This window comes from Engraulis encrasicolus, chromosome 13, assembly GCF_034702125.1.
Source record: "Engraulis encrasicolus isolate BLACKSEA-1 chromosome 13, IST_EnEncr_1.0, whole genome shotgun sequence".
In the NCBI taxonomy this organism is placed as follows: Eukaryota; Metazoa; Chordata; class Actinopteri; order Clupeiformes; family Engraulidae; genus Engraulis; species Engraulis encrasicolus.
In genome coordinates this window covers 2347799-2355298 of record NC_085869.1, presented here as the reverse complement: position 1 = coordinate 2355298, position 7500 = coordinate 2347799, and the positions used below count along the sequence as shown (strand labels likewise).

At 42.0% G+C, this 7500-nt stretch overlaps 1 long non-coding RNA gene across 2 annotated transcripts in view; it reads right to left on the bottom strand.

Annotated features, from left to right (window-relative positions):
- Positions 1-4934: 4934 nt before the first annotated feature.
- LOC134461493 (uncharacterized) overlaps positions 4935-7500 on the bottom strand; it is a 3581-nt gene continuing 1015 nt past the window's right edge. For both annotated transcript variants that reach the window (XR_010037296.1, XR_010037295.1), the window contains exons 2-3: positions 6642-6821; positions 4935-5534 (exon numbers count right to left, since the gene is read on the bottom strand). This is a non-coding gene — a long non-coding RNA (uncharacterized LOC134461493). The remainder of the gene's footprint in view (positions 5535-6641; positions 6822-7500) is intronic.

The window sequence follows — 7500 nt, the reverse complement described above, 5'->3', positions numbered from 1 at the left end:
CAGAAGACCGCAGAGACCTGGACTGGGAGTGGGGTTGGAGGAGTTCAGAGAGGTACTGAGGAGCAAGAATTAGTGACAAGAGCTGCTCTTGTTGCCCTCTCACTAACCCAACTGCACCAGATTCTTGCATCTCTCCTCATCCTTCTCTTCTCATCCCACCCTTTCTCATACCTCTCATATCTCTCTGTCTCTCTCTCTATCTCTCTCCCAGTGCTCTGTCATTGGTTAACATGTGAGGAATATTTAAGTCGGCTATTGAGCCACTTGAGTCAGGGGTGGAGCTATAGGAGGGGCGAGCAGGGCATTTGCCCCTGGGCCCAGGACCCTAACCCAACTGCACCAGATTTTTGCTACCAGTTATGCCGTGTACAGACCAGGAGCGAACTATGGACCTGCGCTACCAAAGCAAATTCGCCAGGAGCAAAGTTTCTTGAGCGACCAGATAACAGAATTTTGACAATTAAACGCAATCTAATCGTAAGCGAATTCGCTCTGACGCTGTTAGGCGAAAACCAATCGGAGCGTTCATATCTCCGAATGTCCCAGACTGTCAAGCCTGAGCCGTTATGTGATTAGCTGAATCAAACATGTCAATGCTGCGTCTGGACCGTATAGTGAATTCAAGGCGAAACTTCATCTGCTACCCACGCTACCAGGCAGCGTAGTTCGCTCTTGGTCTGGACACGGCATTTGGGCATTCATGGGTAAGCGGTTAGGGCGTCAGACTTGTAGCCCAAAGGTTGCCTGTTCAACTCCCGACCCGCCAGGTTGGTGGGGTACCGTCCCGCCGCACTGCTCCCTTGAGGTGCCATTGAGGGCTGCCCCCTTGCACGGGTGAGACATAAATGCAATTTTGTTGTGTGCAGTGTGCAGTGTTCACTTGTGTGCTGCAGAGTGCTATGTCACAATGACAAGGGGAGTTTCCCAATGGGCTTTCACTTTCACAATGCTTTGAATCATCGATTGGAATGGTGTTTGTTTACCAATGCTTGGAACACCCAATCAGCCAATCACAATACAGAACCAGCGTTCCATTATATTTTAATGCATACATGATCATGTTAGGAATGCTATATTATTTTTGTATGTATTAGTTCACAAGCTAAGAATGCAATATGAAATTTTAATGCATGCCTTTGCTTATATCTCTGTAAGTCTATTTCATGGTTTGATGTGATGAACAAATAAAGTCAATCGTATGTCTTTACATGGCCTTTTGAATGCAGATATGATGACACAAAAATCCAGCTCCCATCATGCTGTTCGGCAGCTTTTCTCTGGATCAATGTTGACATAAAACTCTTGTACCCATAAACCGTTTCACCATATCCAGTTTGACCTTTGACCTTGTATTGAATAAACATCACTTCATGTAAGAGAAAACGAGCACCCAGCAATATCATCACCATCGGCACTCGCACACAAAAACACACACACACATGCACGCACGCACGCACACACACATACATATGCACGCACGCATGCACACACACACACACACACACAAACACACACACACACACACACACACACACACACACACGCACACACACACACACGCACGCACGCACACACGCACGCACGCACGCACGCACGCACGCACGCACGCACGCACGCACGCACGCACGCACGCACACACACACACACACACACACACACAGGGCTACCAGTCCACAGTCCAGGCCTGTCTCTTTGTGTGTGTGTGTGTGTGTGTCGTGTCGCATGAGGCTCAGCCAGCCCTTCACCTTGCTTCCTGCTGTCATGGGAACACGGTACACACTCAAATACCACCGCAGCACTAATCACACACACACACACACACACACACACACACACACACACACACACACACACACACACACACACACACACACACACACACACACACACACACACACACACACACACACACACCCACACACACACACACACACTAGTGTTGCCAGATTAATTGGGCTACTTCGGATAAGCGTCTGCGGGTAAAAACGGAAAAAATTGGCCATTTGGCAGTTTTTTCAGCCGTGTTGGACCCATAGAAGTCAATGTAATTTCTTCAATTTGGGCGGAATTAAGCGCATTTTGGCGTTTTTGAAAAGCTTTTGGGTATGGAGATCCAATTGTTCCTAAACTATTTGTATGAAAAGGAGGAGATTCACACATGAAGATGAATGATTTATAAATAGCCACCAAAATACAAATATGTTTTTTTCAATTTTTAAATATATTTTTCTAATTTTGAAACAAATGTGCTTGATTTTGTGTGTTCAGTCTGCATTAATGCACCAATTTCCAAGATCTGAGGATCTTTTCTGCATGCGTGGATCATTTCCTTTGCTTTCGTGTCGATTACGTCATTTTGAGACATTCGGGCCGCAGTCAGCGCACTGCACGGTCCACAAACACACAGTGCCAGATTTGAATACAAAAGCGAGATACACACATGAAGATGCAAGATTTATAAATAGCCATCAAAAAATACAAATATATATTTTTAACTTTTAAATATATTTTTCTAATTTGGAAACAAATGTGCTTGACTTTGTGTGTGCAGTCTGCATTATGTACACCATTTTCCTGCATTTGTGGATGTTTCTGCATTTGTGAATCATTTCTTTTGCTTTCGTGTCGATTACGGTATTTTGAGACATTCAGAGCGCAGAACAGATCCACAAACAAATGCATGCCGATTTGAATCTGAAGACCGGCAAAAACCCTCAGTTCACGGAATATCCACCAGATGGCACTGTGCAAGGCTGACAGGCAGAGCCATACGGCTCTGCTGACAGGGAAATGGCATTGCCTAGCTGTCCATGACAGAGGGGTGTTGTTGTCTGTGGCTGGATAGCAGTTGGACATGACGAATGTACATGCTATGCCAAAGGTAGGTTCAAGTTCGTTAAAAAGTACCATTGTATGCTTCTGCCAGTTTTTTAACGTGTAGTAGGCGAGCTGTTTATTATGTGGCTAGCTTACTGTTTACTGGCAAGCTAGCACTCGTTCTGGTTTGCTACCAGTAGCTCAACGTTAGCTGTCTATTTATCTTCTAGTTCCATAAAATTTATTTTCATAAATTTATTAAATATGGTTTTGCAACTTTGTTTTTGTTTTGTTTGTGGTATTAGCCATTGCCACTAGTGAGCCAGTCATTTTAGTTACTCATGTATCCAATTTCATTACCAGCCAGCAAAAGCATACAATGGTATTTTTCTCAACAAACTTGAACTTACATTCAGCATTGCTTGATATGAACGGTGCCCATTTAAACCACACTGATTCTGGCCAATGCCAGATACAAACGCTCCTTCCTTACATTGACATGAATGAAACATTTCGCCCTGGGTAGGCTACAATTGAAGAGTTCAGATGCAAAACCCCCTAAGTGCCTTTTCAGAAAATAATCTTAAGTCATTTTTATGTAATATAAAGCCATAAAAATTGCATTTTTATTTATTTCATTCATGTAATATAACTGTTTATATGTATTATCAAGTACATAAATGTAAACCAAACCAACAACAGAGTTCTCTAAAAATATAGAAATGCAGGTCTTCAGAAATGGAGTCAGGGGGTTTTGCATCTAAACTCTACAATTGGCCTTGCATTCACGAGTCATACTTCCAGACATCCCAAGTTACAGAAACTCGTTTCAGGGAGATGCTTATCGAGCCTCGACACCCCGACAAACAAAACGGCATTAGTGTTTAAACATTTGTATGGTCATGTCTTTTCTATCGTCCAGTCTGCATGGACATGAACACCTGCCTATTTTTCCTGGGACTTTCTACTCTGAAGTGGGCTGAGCTCGCGCAATCTATTTGAAGTATTCCAATCCACGCATTCTGCACGAGTTATATCTTTCTCTATCCAGCATTTAGTGTTGCCACACGTCCCTGTTTTAATGGTCTGTCCAGGTAAATGGAATAGCTGTCCCGGTGTTTCATAATGCATGTCTTCATGTTACCCCATTGAAATGAACACATATCATTAATGTTTTGCGTGTCAATGTGTCCCGGTTTTTTACCACTGAAATGTGGCAACCCTACCTGCATTGTCAATTACAAAAAAGCCTGCTAACTTGCATAGTCTAAAATCAGGGAGATTTTATCTGACTCGCGGGCATCAGGGAGCCACTATCAATATCAGGGATGTCTGTACTTCTAGGCCCAAACAACTCTTGTAGAAACAGACAATACACAAAGTCAAATGTGCACACACAGCAGCCTAGTTAGCCTATATCCTGGTTCTAGCTTATGAAAAGTAGCCTATAGGCCTATGAAGTAAAAGTAAAATCTGCTATCCTTTACACAAGATAAGACAACAGGAAAGTTGACCAGTCTTTAAGTTTAGACCTAGGCCTACTTGCTTCTTATAGGTACAAAAGATGTTTAAACTCCATCTGTTTCACATACTGTAAGGTAACAGATATGAGGGTGATTTGGAGAGCTGGAGGGTTCCTTGGGGTTCATAATATACAACAAAAATATCCATCACATTTTGCTCAGGCATAATCTGTTCATTTTAAGAACCACGCAAGTCAGTGTAGCTAAAACAAAGTTTATTAAACGCTTAAAAGCACAGCATCAGTCTGTTTTTTAGTTCCAGGTGTTAGAAGCAGATGCCCTTGGGTTGTCTGAGTAGTTGGTGGTAGATATGCACAACCGGCACACTCTTGTCCCAGGAATACATGTAAGGTGCAGGTCATATCATATGAGACACAGGGTATCACCACCAATGCACAATAGCATGCAAATAAAGCACAGCAATAATGAAAAGGTGTTAAGACAATAATGCAATAAACACAGAAACGTACATTTGCCCATCACTGTAGTCATGTACAAAAACTCATCAGCAAACTACAAGGTAAATATATCACAAAACAAAAACAGGCCCAATTCTCATCATCCAATCTGTTGAGTGTGACATCATTTGATGTTTTGATGAATAAACATAATTTAGATGAATACTTTTTCTACTGCCTTCCCCATGAAAGGGTTACATCACCTCTAATAAAAAAGTACTAAAGCAATAAGACTGTTAGACATAATGTGATGCTGTAATTGTACAATGGCACTGCAACGCAATTGGGGGTTACACGTGGGAGAACCTTTGCTCAGATGACAGGTGTTGCCTGGCGGAGGGGAACACAAACAGTTTTGAACGCTACGCTCGGTGTGTGCATGATAAACTTCTGTCGTGTTTCATTCCTGTTAATGACTATTGCATACAATGCTGACTTGGCGTACTACTACTGTATGCACCAACATTGTGGTGAGCCACAATTAATATTGTTCAGAAAGAACACGTCCAGTTTGCTTATTCATGTATACAAGAGATTCCACCGGCTGAGCAAGCTCGTCAGATTGGTGTCAGTCAAGCAACGCCTACGGGGCTTCAAGTGTTAGGCTTAGTTTCTACTGTATAAGATACTGCCTAAAGTTTGGCAAAAGACAAAAAACGCAGGTCTTGAAGAAAGGAAGGACGAAGGAAGCAGCACTGTTGCCTCCACATCAGCTCTACATCACCACTGGGAAGACCTTTAAGACAATAAAGCAAAACAAAAAAAACAGGAGTCAGAACACATTTTCACTTTTTTTTAAATTGAAGCCATCATGACCCAAAAGTTCCAGACTACCCAAAAGTGCTGGCAAGCGTTAATATTCACCTAGTATTCATAAACCTGTATTTTCTGGATGAAAACATTGTTAATATATGCTTGTGATATTTCATAACGAGCCCATTCTGAATTAGGGATAGTTTAACATTTTCTGGTCAAAATGTTGAATTGCACTAGATATGCATATATAAAGGGAAGTGTATGGGTGGGGAGGTAAGGGTCAGAATTGTGTTCCCATTACATTGTGTGTGTGGAGTGGGGGGTCGTTTCAAATGTCAACACTCCTGCATACATACTCTGCAGTCTGAACTCTAACACTTTGCTGCACTATGTGTACTGGCCTCACTGAATATTTATAATAAACTGAACTCTAGTTCCAAACAAGAGAATAGAAACTATAAGCCATGCATTCACTTTTTCATGATTAAAGTGTCCAGTAGATGGCGTTAATGCAGAGTAAAAAACCAAGGAAACTACACTGAGACAAAATTAATGAACTGTTCCAGCCGCTTTAGGCACGACCTCGATCTCGTTGAAAGGCGGGGCTGCAATTTAACTCCTGGTCCTCCATTCGCGTAACTCTCCCTCTGTATGGCTCTGGTTACAGCCACTGAAGCAATGAGGGGTTAGGTGGCTTGCTCAAGTAGCCATGGAGGAAGGACTAGGGAGAGGAAAGGGAGGGATTTGAGCCTGCAATCCCTTGTTGTAAAATCAATCTCCCTTTTACCTTTCTGTTCTACAAGTACTAGGANAGATCTGGCCAGCTCTGATATTTGTTTTTTAATCTTCTTTAAAAATGGCGAATTTTTATGTTCTGCTGGTATTTGTATTAGAGTAGCATTAGAGTACAGATGTCACCTGAATCACTACCAGCTCAATCTGTTAAACAAAAAGTTATTGTACAGCATGGTTGTGGAACACCTGGTTGTGAAGCACTGTTGTCAGTAACGGGACATTTAATTATCCTGATCTTAGTTACTATTAAAAGGTGTGTAATACTTACATTAATCAGGTATGTAATACTTACATTAACCAGTACAATGAGCCCCTCATATTTCTCTGCAAAGTGGACCATCAGCGGGAGAATGACACACTGCCATGGATGACACGTCCTCTTGTCTTCTTTTCCGTTTTAGCATGTTTAGTTCAGTGGGAAGAAAACCATAGCCATCACCAATCACTGCATCACCTGTGATCATAGGCTGGTCTGTGTAGAGAGATAGAGACAGTGGTTGGGTGAATGAAAATACAGCATGTCTGAGATTTACTCCACTTACAATACTCACTGTACAACTAATGCAACAATACATGAAAGAAGGGTTTATATTAATTGCAAAATGAAGGGCAAACAGCCAGCTATGCTCATTAAAAAATCACCATCTATTGAATATAATTGCATTCATTCTGCAGTCGTACGAATGATAATGTGTTGAGGGCAATTTAACTTCAAATTACCCTAGCCTAACACACGCTCTTATATCTTTCATATCACAATAAGCTTACTTACGAAAACACTCACATACGAACAGTTATGATGTGTTCAGACTTGACTTTGCTGTGTTAACAAGACACATCATCACACTAGACTGAACATACAGTAATAGGTGTTAACTTCCTTAGTTCCAGACCTGTCCTGCGTGCAACCTGTCCTGATGTTCAGATGCACATCATATCAAACTAACATAATTTTTAGATACTCCACGATCCTGAACAACGCTTTGACGGACTACTACATACATCTAGCATGCCATGATCATCATGCCGCATGCAGTGAAAGCTGGAAGTGGAACAAGCTTAGCCCACTCCACCGGCATCCAGAAACCAACCATTCGCCTACACCCAATGCGTCCATGGGATGCCAAGATAATCACAGATGAAACAGTTGG